This window comes from Cydia strobilella, chromosome 12 (assembly GCF_947568885.1).
Source record: "Cydia strobilella chromosome 12, ilCydStro3.1, whole genome shotgun sequence".
Classification (NCBI taxonomy): Eukaryota; Metazoa; Arthropoda; class Insecta; order Lepidoptera; family Tortricidae; genus Cydia; species Cydia strobilella.
In genome coordinates, this window is record NC_086052.1 from 4,812,438 (window position 1) to 4,828,010 (window position 15,573).

Here is a 15,573-nt window from a genome sequence, read left to right on the forward strand (position 1 = left end):
ATGTACGAGCCACAGTAACCCATCCATATGCTACTGAATCTAGATATTTATTTTGTATTTTGAACCAATTAACACTATAAAGTTTTTAATACTGTACGCAATCGAACTATGTGTGAAAGAAAATAAATAAACTTAACACCCAAATAATGACTCTACCCTAACTCTACCCCAATTTCACCTATTCTAATGAGTAAAACTAGAAGCGAACCACTAGTTTTACAGGGAGGAATGTGTAAGAGGGACCCTAATCTAAGCTGTAAACGTTCGGCCGACAAAACCGAGGTAAACAAACCCTAGTGTCTGTGTTCTTGCCTCCCCCCGTCTGTTTAAGCCGAAGCTAAGGTTACAAACGAGTAAGGCGCCCTATCCAGATATATAATGTGAATATATAAATATACATAACAAGACCACGCTTCTTCAATTACTAACAGATTTCAATGAGTCTGGATTACTCCAAATGGTCCACACGTGAGACCCTCACATCCCTCTGTCAGACCTTGAAGAGAACGTAAGAGGTATATTCGTCACCTGTGTTGGTAAAAAGGTTGACGCCAGGCCCCTCTCGCGACCTGGACCTAACACTCTACTGGATTCCCGGAAATGCCTGTTTAACAGCCGCAAGGTTAGGCGTTTCCGGTAGATCGACCATGCGATCTGACACAAATCTGGCTCTAAAATACAATAAAAATCACAAAAATAGGTAAACACTGACACTAAAAATAACAATTGAACTGTTTGACAAAAAGTAGCATAATAACTACGTCATGTCAAGCTTTCAACCGTCAAAATCACCACCTTTGTTTTAACGTCTACGAATTAGCCAGAGATTGTGACAATCCGACAAACAAAAATTGAATAATCCCCTCCCCGCTTGGTTTAGGGGTATTTATAACCATACAACACATTAAGAAAACGCATTCCTCGACGTGCTTTTTTAATAACTCGAGCACCATACTTGAATAGTTTCTGCAAAGATATTATGTGACTCGTATAAGAGAAGCAAAGTTTAAGCAAAAAACGCTCATCGGAAACCAAGGATCAAACACTACCGAACAGATGCTGCCACACCTCTGATACTTAACAATAAAGTATTATCCCACCAGCTGAGCCAGTTTCTCCTTTTAGAACGGTCAAATCGCCCCGCTAATATGGAATTCATATGAAACACCACATAATGACGTCACGGTCATCTCATCCTCCTTTTATAATTCTATCTGATTTATTAAATATAACTTGTATTTCATAACAACTGCTATCTATGTTTTTCCAATAAATAGCCGATGCTTTATTCCATGCATTTCATTTATTTTAACTACAATAAAAATCCTATTTTAACACATATTAACGAAATAACATGGGTCAAAATCATATGATGATCCAATAATAATAATTTATATATATATATATATATATATATATAAATCTTTTCGATATCTTTATACATTTTCATTTTTAGTTTCTATGCTGAGTCGACAGATGGTAGAAAACGAATTATAATCATAATCAAATTGTTAATAATAAAAATTACAAATCATAGTTATTGTCTATATCTAATAGGCAAATATCAAACACTTTTAATACATACAAAATACTGTACGTAGCATTACGTATCTGATTTTATAAGACCACAAACCTAGAATTTACCATAACAACAACCCTCTTAACAATCTATTCTCTTTGGTGTCTGCAATCATTTTTTCTGGTTAACGGCCCACTTGGACACATGATTTGGTTAGAGTTTTTGTTTGTTGTTTGGAATTTGGCGTGAGAACACTTTTGCTTTTATTTACATATTGATTTACTGAATGCATGCATATTTACTTTCATGTATTCTATTTTATGTATCATTGGTACTTAATAATCAAGATTTTAAGTTTATGAAAATATTATAGACCGATCAGCTGTATCGGTTATCATAGTATAAACCAAAGTCGCTTTCCGCTGTCTGTTTGTCTGTCCCCATGCATGCCCATATCCTTAAAATCACGCAACGGACTTTGATGCGATCTTCCTCAATAGATAGAGTGATTTAAGAGGAAGGTTCATTTGTATAATTTGTAAAGATTTTGTTTAAATTAGTTAAACTACCCGTGCGACGCCGGGGCGGGACGCTAGTTTTATAAATTAACTAGTTCAGCTAGTGCGTCTAGTTACAAAATGAAATGAAATGAAAAATGCTTTATTGCCACAAAAAAAGTACAAAATATAAACTAACCTTATTTAAAATAACTATTCTAATAATATTAAATATACCTTATAAACTATAATATGTATATATATTTCTAAATAATGTAGCAAACTGTTTTGGCGTCAGCATGATGCTGAAAATGCCCGCCCACATGGGTGACACTTCAGCGCCACAAAAAGCTTCAGAAGGACAATAAGTAAATACTTTAAGCACAAAAAATGTCGGCGTTAAAAAAGGAAAACAAATATTAGCCTATCGATCTGGGCGGGTCCTTAGCACACATTTCTACATAGGATCCCCTCGGGGCACGACATCGTTTTCTTTTATTCAGGACGTTTCCTTGTTAATCTTGTTATCGCAGTTGTCTTTCAAGCTTTCTTTGTTGTATTATATATTAATAAAAAAAAACCGGCCAAGTGCGAGTCGGACTCGCGTTCCAAGGGTTCCGTACATTACACAATTTAAACAATGTATATTTTATGTGAAACATGAGTGAAATATCTTTAAAAAACCCGTATTGGTCGGATCAAAAACTATGTAATTAAGTCCGACTCACGCTTGACTGCACATTTCTAATAGGTTTTCCTGTGATCTATAGGTAAAGATCTATTTTGTGTATTTTTTTCAAAATTTTAGACTCATTTTGCCTATTTTCTTGAATAACAGTTACTGTTTATCCTAAAATTATAAAAAATATATATTTGAGATTCCCATAATGATCTCTTGAGTTACGGAACCCTAAAAACATATATCTACCTATAGGGACCTACAGTTTACGCCATTGTTACAGTATTTTTAAAATGATTAAATTTTGTACTTTGAAAATTTAAAAAAAAAACACCGTTTTACCGTACCTCTCTTGGCTTTGGGACACCGGGCCGTCGAGCTACTTTATAAGTTTAAGCCCAATGACTTTTTTGGAATACCAACATTACCAAGAATTGAATTATTACACCCACCTTATAAAACAAAGCCCCCGCCGCGTTTGTCTGTATGTTCGCGATAAACTCAAAAACTACTAAACGGATTTTCATGCGGTTTTCACCTATCAATAGAGTGATTTTTGAGGAAGGTTTAGGAGTATAATTTATCGCTATTTAAAAAAAAAAATTGATTACTTTGATCGTTTACCATAGAGGGGTACGAATGATATTGATAGGTAGTTAAGTAGATGTGGTATACTAGTAGGTACATATTTATTATTACACATTATACAGGAATATTGAAAAGTGTGCAAAAAATAATACAAATTATACATTTCTACATTTACAAAAAAATTGTGATGCAACAAATACGAATATTCGTATTCGCCGATTATCAGCGTTGATACGAATTCACTAGGGAATCTAAGTAATAACAAATATAATAATACGAAAAGCGACAGATCGTAAATAACGGGAAAACTCCCAAGAATTTATATTATGTTCATTTTATCTTTTAGGTAAAATTATGAACCTATTCTTAAAAATGCACTTGCAAAATATGAAATTCTTTGAGTTTTCTCGGTGACGACCAGTGAAACTATGCATAAAATAAATAAGAATGTTTTCCCTGAGGTAGCCACTAGCATTATATGAATATTTTTCGCTAGTTCTAAAGCTTAAAATTAAGTTTAAACATTATGTGGACCCGGGTATGTCCTTAAACTACGTCCGGACCTGGGCATGTCCTTAAACTACGTCCAAAACAGAGGTATGGGCACTGTGAATGACATCTCACTTTGTGTGGTAGGGCACAGGACAGCGGATGTCATTCCAGATCTAGAGCAGAGCCCAACTGGGGAAATACCTCTACCTTACAGAAAACCGCAGCCAAATAACACTAGACCCTATACTCATAGTGTTGTGTTCCTGCCGGTGAGTAAGGTTGCTAAAGCTCAACGAGGGAGGTTAGGGTCGGCAACGCGCATGTAACTCCTCTGGAGTTCCAGGCGTACATAGGCTACGGAGACTGCTTAACATCAGGCGGGCCGTTTGCTTGTTTGCCACCGACGTAGTATAAAAAAAATTGTAATATTTTCTAGTTTGGCTCTTCTATATTTTTCGTTGTTTGCTCTGTATCAAATGGGGTATAATTTCAGGAATTCGAATGTCCCTTAATAGGAATAAAGCTGTTTATTCACTGTCAATTCATCACGTAACTTGGGGTTGGCGTGCCTTAAATGCAAAGTGAGTCCTCTCTAATAGCTTATGACTAGAATAACTGTATTTATTCATGAACAATGTATATCAAATATCTATCATCTGAATTTACTGATCTGAGAGCGGAACTACGTTTGTATGGGGAACCAAGCTTGCCGGGAACCCTTAAGTGGTTCTAAAATATTCAACATTGGCCTTCAAATTATTAAATAAAGCCTTTAGTCTATTGTTGTATCTAAGGAAGCAAGAAATGTTCATGAAATCTACATAATGGAAAACTCCATCCTTTACTCAGAATTACAAGGGTTCTCGAATATAAAGTTCGTCTTTGTCTTACCTTCGAGATTACCCCCGAGTTAGAATGATGGTACTTGCTCCGTCACAGTCACTTGTATAAAATTGTATGTATAAATAAAATAACAAATTTACGATCATAGTACCGCGGCCGACTCCCTGACACTGCGGTGTTGCGTAATGCATCGCAACCATAATGTGATTTGTAGTGTTTAGTTTGAAAATATATTTTTATAATATGTATGCTAGTTTTAAGGTATTTGTTTATGGGCCACCTAGTTGCCTAAAATAAAGATTTTCATTCATTCATAATAACATTTAACTGCAGTAACGCATAAAATAATCGACATTTAGCAGTGTGGTTTACTTACTTAAGTGATAAATTATCGATATCGATACTTTTTGTCTTTTTGTCCTCGCACTAGCATGATATTTCGAAATTTTAGTTAACACGGAAGGTATAGCTAGATACTATTTTAAAAAGGAATATGCTACCTTTGTAAAGCCAGCTGTTACACTTTCACGCATAAATGGCTTGACAAAATATTAAAATAAACCAAATGTTACCTATTCCTAATTTCATCTAAGTTCTAAGGCCACATACGCACGAAAGCTTGAAAAGCGTTGCGTGTGAGACGCACCCATAAGTAAGAAAGCGATATCTCTTTCTCGCTCTTACTTATGGGTACGTCAAACACGCAACGCTTTTTAAGCTCTCGTGCGAATGGGGCCTAAAGGTGTGAAAGTTAGGTACTTTATACAAGACGCAGGCCAAAATATGGATGGTATAGAAAGGATGCCAATCTCTTATGGCAGAATTGTTGTGAAAGTGACCGCTTTCAGCTTTAAATAATAGTTCCTAATCTCTCCGGTGGCGCTAGTTAGGCTCTGGGACACGAGTATAACATGAACCATATAAGGCAACAAATAACCCGACCAAATTACGTAGGATTATTTTGGTAGTATTTCGGGGTATGGTGGCGCCGCCTAATTACTGTTTTTTGATGGACACTTTTCATACATAGAGATTTGGCTCCTTTATATAGTCTCCATGGGCCAAAACTTTAATTTAGGTGCCAATGGATACTGACAGGATATATTACATAGATTGCTCCCCTTGAGACTCAACCAAGGTACCTATCTAGACGGACCCTCATTAACGTACGATGTGCTAATTAATTTCACCCGTGCTGATTAATTAGCTAGCTGTATAGTAGTTTAATTAGAAATTAGATGCTTAGACGGAATTGATGGTAACCCTTATTCACGCGTTTACCTTTTGAACGTACACGCGTAACATACCTATAATTATGTACACTTGTAAGTACAGCGACTACAGCGAGCTGTAAAAGTGCATAGACATTTTAAGTCCCCGCAAGCTCGGTTCTCCATACAAACGTAGTTACGCTCTTATTTTAAAATGACTAGTTAGATCTGAAACTTTGTACTTACAATAGCATAAGGTATATCTGTTAAAATGACTAGTTAGATTGCTCTGAAACTTTGTACTTACAATAATACAATAGTTAAAAAATACAGCGAATTTAAGTTTTTCATACAAATAAAAATAAAAATAAATAAAATCACTTTATTTCAGACATAGGTCCATATAAAAAATGATGCTATAATATTATTATCTAACTTAAACTAAGAGCTGCTTCAGTCGCCATAATTATGACTAGCCTTATATTTATTCTAAATTAATTTTACAACAAAACTTTTTTTTGCTCTATTTCGTTTGTTTTATAAACTGGAGCTATATAAACCTAGATATACCTCTTGTCATTGTATGTGCAAAGTTTCATTATAATCCAACACGTAGTTTTAAAATGAGAACGAAATCAAACATAGACAGAGAGAATCATACTATCTTTGTCTTACATTAGTACTAGCACCCAAAAGAAAAGGATGAGTATAGTTTTTTTTTGTCCTTATTTACTGATAATTTAGTTTGACCAACTATATGTGCGCCAATCACAAAGACGACTGACAAGGTCGCATCAAAACGATAATAAACTGTAGATCTGAATCGGGCTCCTATTTTATAAGTAGAATAGAATATAATATCATTTATTTCAGTATAAGTAGACAGTATATGTATCTAATATTCGTATCTATTTTCTAAGGTACAAGGAAAACGAAACAGTCAATCTTGGTATTGCCTTAGGATCTTCTATTTCGAGGTCCACAGTTTATCTAATCAATTTCTCGTTAATAGGGATCACAGGTATGCATACTACCAATGGAATACTAACAATGGAACCGACAATAGCATATTATAATAATGTGTATATTATTAGGGATGGCACCACTTGACGTCCCTTTGCGTGCACGACCACAGATAAGAAAATGACTTGAATTTTGACAACTAAATAGCCGAAAGGGACAGTGCTACACATTAGAAAGGGACAGCAGGATTCGACCCTGAATCGCTATCTAACTTCGGGTTTGTAGGAAGTGTCCTTTCTGTACGGTAGTACTCGTATTCTGTGGGCCTATACATTGATGGAACTTGGAAGGCTATGGAGCGCATCCGTTGCGAGACAAGTCACGTGTTCCGCACCGTTGTCACGCGTCACGGAGACATGTTGGACATATTGACACGCTGTCAATAGCAGCTGAGTCTGGTTCAAACAGTGCGTATGCGTATTGAACATATATTATGATGTGCACCACCATCTGTTTCTACCATAAACATATATACATATAGGTATATATATACAAGAGCGCTGGTGGCCTAGCGGTAAGAGCGTGCGACTTTCAATCCGGAGGTCGCGGGTTCAAACCCCGGCTCGTACCAATGAGTTTTTCGGAACTTATGTACGAAATATCATTTGATATTTACCAGCCGCTTTTCGGTGAAGGAAAACATCGTGAGGAAACCGGACTAATCCTAACAAGGCCTAGTTTCCCCTCTGGGTTGGAAGGTCAGATGGCAGTCGCTTTCGTAAAAACTAGTGCCTACGTCAATTCTTAGGATTAGTTGTCAAGCGGACCTCATGCAGGCTCCCATGAGCCGTGGCAAAATGCCGGGATAACGCGAGGAAGATGAAGATGATGATATATACAAGTAGTTATAGACGCGCTACCGAGCGACCGGGGGTAAGAGAAAGAATATTCATATAAAATTTGGGCAGCATAGGATTTTTCTCTTTCACTTATAAATTTCGGTATTTCGCCATCGCCTCCTACCTATGATGCCACCCGGTCGGTGATAAGGATAAAGCATGGCACTATTTTTTTCGATCTTCGTTCATTGATGTACTATTTGTATACACTACACTAGAGGCGGCCTCTCGAAGAAAATGTTTCCGCACCTCAATGAAGTGCATGCACTTTCTTAGATTGTGGTAGAGGCGCCACCTACGCAGAGCTTTGCGTAATATTCCCTATTTAAGAACTTCAGAAAATATACAAAGGAAATAGATATTTCCGTCCTTCTAAGTTTCTAAGTAGATTTTGAAAGCTTGTTTATTGCACTATCTAAGGAAGAGTTGCCTGTAAATGAAGACTGCTTTATCCTCGTTTAACAGAAATTTAACGTTAGAATAAACCTTTATTAAAATTAAAGTATAAACCGTGTATTACAGCGGAGAGCTATTCAGCAATTCAGCCTCAAGCTTATTAACAGAGAAAGGCTTTCTTTAAAAAAAAAAAATCAAAATACTCCAATAGTCCGGAAATTGTAGAAAATTATTGAGGGCGCTATTCCTACGTAACTGTCCACTGTCACATTTTTGTCGTACCGTAAAATGGGGTGAGTAGGGTTCGAGGGGAGAGTTGGGTTATGAATGGGGAGAGAAGGATTAAAAGGGGGGTGAGATGGGTTTTTAAGGCTACTGCTACAAAAATAATGTATTAAAATTTAAAATGGAGCTATAGTAATACTCATAAAAAAAAATCGATCCAACAATCTTCCAAAATCACCTTTGTATGAAAACCCATCTCACCCCAATTACGAGGGACTACGGGGTGAGGTGGGTTTTCCTGTTTATCGTCAAAGCTATGAAATGTAACTATCCAAAATAAAATAAAAACTTAAATACAAACGTCCGGAACACTTATTATACATATATACCGTTCAGTTTGCATATGTAAAAATAAAATGTTATCGAGGTTTGAATGTCAGTTTTGCTCGTACTCACCCCATTTTACGGTACCTAAAATGCTTAAACATGGCAACAATTTAGTATGGATTTTTTTTAGTTCCATTTTATTTTATTTCTACTATTTTATGTTGCACTGGTCGTACTATACTATACTCGCCGCTACTTTGTCATTCTTACTAAATAACCGCCTTCTTTTTTAATCGGACCATAAATAAAGAGTGAAGTCAATCGGTGATAAAGCTACAAATGTAAATAAGAAAAATAAATTTCGAAAATCGAATCACGGATGTCATTTCAACCACTTACCGAGTACGGGCGATTTGAAGACATTTTAATAACCAATTTCATTGCACTATCCCTCAGCCATAGTTGTTAGGATCTTGAATCTTGAGTTCAAGCTATACTAGTTAGCCTTAGGAGTTTTTCCGGCCTTCGCTCGTGTAAGCAATGACAATTAAAATTTCAGCTGTCAACAGTGACATTGACGGATGAGCACTAAAGTTTTATTCAAAAATTACTCTGATATACTGAAATTTGGTTTGCGATTGTTCACCTCGTTTCCTCTTACCCATTGTCTATATGTGAGAGCGCGACGCTTTCAAATAGCTGAATGATTGTAATGGCCAGTTGTAAATAAATACATTGGAAAATTTGGAAAACATTTCAAACATTTGACGCCACGCGATTGGTTGATTGAGTTCCATTCCCGATTTCGTTCATTGCCGATGGAATAAAATAGTCGAGATGCAATTCATGCAATAGCGCATGCGGCTCTTTCGGAAATTGCGGCTCGCGATCCCGCATGCTGCTCTTTTGAGGTACGATTGCGGCTCTTCATGGGACCAAAAAAAAAAACACATTTAAAGTTCTTAGAACAACTGAAAACAATAATTGCGGTTCTTTGAAATTCCTAAAACTGGTGATTTCTAGTTTCTACTGCACTAGGCGGGCCGTATGCTTGTTTGCCACCGATGTGGTATAAAAAAACCTACTAAAATAGGCAAATATAAATTCGGATCTTCGGTCTGGCAGTAAGAACCAGGTAAACTATACTCATCCCTTTCTTTTGGGTGCTAGTACTAGCGTAAGACAAAGACAGTATGATCTCTGTCTATGTTTGAAATGAGACAGTCCTGGCTGGGCGAGACTATGACAAACCTATAAAAAAATATTTCGTTTGTATTGTACAAATATAAAAATAAAGAGTATTTATAATTTAAAAAAAATCACCAATCTTTGTAAGAAGTATTAATCTCTAAAAGGAAATGAAAGATAATAAATTGTAATAAATTCAGATCAAAGCAGTGATTTTGGAGACGTCGCTTTTATGGCTGGTTGGATACATGACATAAATGTCATCAAACCAAACCGACATTTTAATGAAAAAAACCTCTTTGATTTCAAAGGCGCTCGGCTGCGTTCGCTTTTCTTTGTTAAATAAAAATTGGCCAAGAGCATGTCGGGCCATGCTCAGTATATGGTTCCGTAGTTACCATTCTGTCTAAACAATATCATGTACATTACAAGCAAAAGGGAGTATACTTTCGGAGCTTTGTACGTCTTTTTACTGAGAAGAGAAGACTTTTGCAATATTTAACTCAAAACGGCTGGACCGATTATATTCGCTATAGTTTTAATTGAAAGTATTTATTAAGCTTTTACTTTATGATTTTTTTTCATATTTTTTGGACCCGCGGTTCAAAAGTTAGATGGGGGGGGGGGGGGGGGCAACATTTTTTTTCTTTCGGAGCGATTATTTCCGAAAATAATCACTTTATCCAAAATGGTTGTTGGAGACCCTTATTCATTTTGAAAGACCCATTCAACAATATCCAACTGTATTGAGTTTAAGCAAAAGAAAAAATTCAAAAGAATCCATTTTGTATGGGAGACGCGGTACACTAAATATATTTTTTTTAAGATTTTATTTTACGACTTTTTCGGATTGGTTGATTTATATATCCATGCCAAATTTCAGCTTTCTAACACTAACGATCACGGAGCAAGGCCTCGGACAGACAGACAGACGGACATGGCGAAACTATAAGGGTTCCTAGTTGACTACGGAACACTAAAAAAGTAAATAGGTACCTATAGTCGTAATTTTAACTCGCAATGCGTGTTTCTTACTGGGCATGTTTTCACTTGGCGTTTATTAAATAACGTTAGTTATGTGTTTTGTTACGCTGAGGAGGAATATAAGAACTTATTTATAGGTTTTACCGGTGATTTATTTCTCCAAAAGAATATTATACATCATGGCACCGGCGGTGTGACGAGTGCCCTGTGTACAAATTGTCTTAATTAGGTACAATTATCCCAAGAGAAGATTGATGAATGAAAACGCATCACAGGTATAATTTCCTTACCTAGAGAAATATTTTTTTCACCTCAGCAGCTCGAACAAGCCTACTTTCGTCACTCCCTGGAGTGAGGAAAGTGCGACTTTCCTCACTCCAGGGAGTGAAACAATGTAGCTTTTTAATTTAGTGAAGGCCATGAACTTCATACTACGGTACGGTACGGTACGGTAAGGTAAGGTACGGCACGGTACGGTACGGTACGGTCCGGTACGGTACGGTACGGTCCGGTCCGGTCCGGTCCGGTCCGGTCCGGTCCGGTCTCGTCTCGTCTCGTATCGTATCGTATCTTATCGTATCGTACATATTATAATACTTTTTTTCTGTTTATTCTGTGTAATTCGGTACGGTCCGGTCCGGTCCGGTCTCGTCTCGTATCGTAGCGTATCTTATCGTATCGTACATATTATAATACTTTTTTTTCTGTTTATTCTGTGTATTTCAAAATACATTTTAACCTTTAATATGTTCTCACTACTGAGGTGAAAAATTATGTGTGCAATACGAGAGCAAAGTTATTTTACATCTCGTGTTTTTGAGTCCCTCGCTACGCTCAAGATTCTACCTTAGAATCACTCGTGATTCAATTATAGAATCTCGCTTTCTCGGGACTCAAAATAAACGCAAGAAAAACCAACTTTCCTCTCTTGTTGCACAAATAACTATTCTATTACCAAGATACATGTTTTAGTGACAGCTGTTAGGGAAATAAGTGAATGTCCTTCCTTAGTGTGTATTTGTAAACATATCTCCTGCTCACTTATTTCTGTTTGTTTTCCAAATAAATAAAACAAAAAATAAAATGTATTATAAATGTGACATCCAAAACATTAATAATTTTACCTACCCGAAATAACTATCTTATACCTAATATTATATATATACTGATGTGCTTTGTTATGTAACTTAGATATAAATGGTTGTAAATAAGAAATACTTAATGACATGTAAAACTATGTTTTATAACGGAATAAATGAATGAATGAATTAGCGTAATATGATCTTTTTTTATACGATATTTCCTTCAGGCCGTTCTATCGGTTTGCCGCTGTCTCTGTCACATTTCGCAAGAAAGAACGGGAAAGATCATGCGCGCCAAGTGTCAATTTTGATCGAATTTTGTCGATTTTTATTTATTTTAAAAACGTTACCCTACAATATCGAAATTCGAAAGCTATGAAATTACTATTTAAGTTAAGATTGTTGTTTCTTCTTTTTTGTTTATAGTATCACATAATAAATAACCGAGTAAAGTTGGATTATGAGTCCGAGGTAGAGGTTACTTTGGGAATTAATTGTATCGAGCGAAGTGTCATAATTGGTGTATCGGAAGCTATGATATTAAAGATAATATAGTCAAGAACTACATATATTTTTTCCACGTCTACGAATATCAACGCCTCTTAGAAAAACAGGATCATATAAGGAGATTTTTCGCCTTCTGGCTCAGGGAACCGCCTTCAGCTTCGTAAATTAGATTCAGCAGTGCCCCTAGCATCGAGTGTCACCAACTTTGTCATTGACCGATTGGTCCCAACCCGGGCAGTTGGCAAAAACCGCGGATATCAAATAACTACTTTAATAAAAGTTAGCAAAACATTCCACAAACTTATTTAATGCCGTTGGAAAAATAGCTTAGCGACAAGATTGCATACAATATGTATCTTTATAAGAAGAGACAGCGCTTTTGTCGGCAGCAAGATTAAGTTTGTTGCTACAATAATGTTAAAGTTTGGGGTGATCGAGATGTTCGGTCGCGTAGTTTTTCTACAAGTTTTATGTAAGTGGACATTTGAAATTGAAGGTTTTTTTGACAATAACTGTAAATTAAGCCTAGGCTTTGTAAAGAATCGGGTTTTTAACCAACTATGCCTGGCAAACTATGAGCTTGACTGTTGTTGGGTTCAGCCGACTCAGAATCATTATTATTTTCGATCCCATCTTTAAGAAAATTGTGCTAGATATGCGTCCCACTATATCACGGTTTAGTATGATTTATTTTATTTGCATGTGCGTGACGTAGTGGAAACTATAATATCTACAAACAATTTGGGGCTGCGCACATGGATCGAAAATTATCAATTTTAAGTGAGAAGAACCTAAAATAGACAAAATCTGTGGAAAAGGTTGTTTTCTTCGACAAGCACTCGCACGAATGAAATTATGATCACACAGATTATAATTGATTTTTTTTACTGTAAAGCCTGACCAGGGATATATGATCACGCGCCATGTTGCGGAATTTCACTGGAACTATTTTTTTAATTTTTAATACTAAACTGAACTGTCACCCTATACATGAGAAAGAACAGCGCCCTCTTGACAATGATCATTATATTACTGGTCAGAGTTTAAAGATAATCTAAATAACGCCCTAAAATCAAAGTACCACGCACAGGTCGTAAATTTCGGCGTTGATCGCGAACAATGATTCGAAAGCTATATAATTCAGGGTTGCGATAAGTGCTCTAGCATGATACTCTCTCGTATAAGATCTCGTACACATATATGCAAGTTGCGCAGTTTCCAGAAAACTTGAAAATTTTCTCGGAAATAAAAGGAAACGTTCAGTTAGGAAATGAAAAATTTCGATCCTCATACTTTGTGAAATAAATTTACTAAATGTGTGAAATTTCTGTTTTCTTTTGACGTGAATATTTCGCAATTTCGGTACATTTCCGGCGGCACATCTGTAATTGTATATAAGTATTATACATTTAAACGCAGCATGGTAGTCATTAGTCACAAAGTTCAACGACATCAAACATTTATTCAGCAAATAGGCCACAGGGGCACTTTTACATGTAAATTTTACAAGAAATAAAATTAACCAAAAATTACATGACATGACACAATAATGTAATAATGTATATAATATGGACTACTTGTCTGAAATAAATGATTCCACAGCTAAACTGTGGAATGAACTGTCGCCTGCGGTATTACCGGACCGATAAGAAAAGAGTGTACTCCCATCTTAAAGGCCGGGTGTCCATGGGCGGCGTTAATAGCTTACCATCAGGTGATCCGTCTCCTGGTTTGCCTCTTATATCATAAAAAAAACAACATATATTATATTACAATCCAATATCACGTTTGACGAGTCGTCGCGAGTCGCGACCATATTTTACCCCGGTTTTTTTTGTATCAATATAAAATCTCTGTATCCAACTATTTGTCAGACATTTTCATAATTTTCCAAAATTGTAGCTAGAAGACATTAGCCAAACTTATCTAAATTGCGAAGCCACAAGGTTCATTGACATGATACAATCCAAATCCAATATCATGTATGTATTCACGACACCCAGCGGTCCCATTTCACATTGCGGGGGATTGTGGGCTTCGGGTCACATCGCTTCCCGATTGAAATTGGAATGTGTGACGTTACCGTACCTACTCGTATGTATGTAAAAAGTTGTGCCCGACCGAAACCGAATATTTTGCCGAAGCCAAAGGTTCGGTATTGCTCTAGTTTCCACCGAAACTGAACCTTAGGCCGAAACATGATATTTATGCCGAAACAAGAACTCTCTTCAGAATGCCACCGAATCTTCGGTTTTTGTCATATCTATGAAGATTTTTTTTGGGATAAAAACTATCCTATGCTCTTCCCCGGGACTCAAACTATCTCTATACCAAATTTTATCTAAATCGATTCAGCGGTTATTGAATCCCCATACAAATTACCACCTCCCTTTTCGCACCCTTAAGGGATGATTTTAGGGATAAAAACTATCCTATGTTCTTCCCTGGGACTAAACTATCTCTATACAAAATTTAAACTAAATTGGTTCAGCGTTCAGCGGTTTAAGGGTGAAGAGGAATTTAAAAAAAGTATTTTTTATTTTTATTTTTTGTGTTTTTATTTCGGAATGGTGTCACTTTCATATCATAAATGAATTCGGCATCCCTGATTTATACGAATACGAAACTTGGCCTATACTAGTAGCTTAACTGATGTAGATATCAAGAAAAAGCTGAGAGACTCCCCCCCCCCAAATTTATATCCAAAATCTTGGTGGCTCCACTTTTTCAATCCATCCTTGGGTCCTAAGGACCAATCCTGCCAAAGGAAATCTCTTGTTCGCGCAACGCCGTATTTTAATACTAGCACACTCCACTAACCTATAATTGCAAGACGTCGCTAGTAAGTAATTAAAAACAAATTAGAACTTTAGAAGTCAATTTGCACAAGTTAATTATAAATAATAATAATGTCCTCCTCGCCGTGTCCGACGACGGCGACTCCAACCGTTTTTAATGGGAAACATGGAACGCTCTAATGTGGCTTGCGAAGCCAAACTTGGTTTTGAAGATGCGATTGCATGGTACGCAATGGAGCTGGCCGGCTGAATTGTAGGTGTAGGTGTACGAAGGCTTCGGGCGCGTCTTACGGAGATGGCGCTTAGCATCCAAGTCTTCTAAGCGCTGCTGCTCGTATTGCTCTACACTTTTATGAACAGTTGCGCGCCATGCCG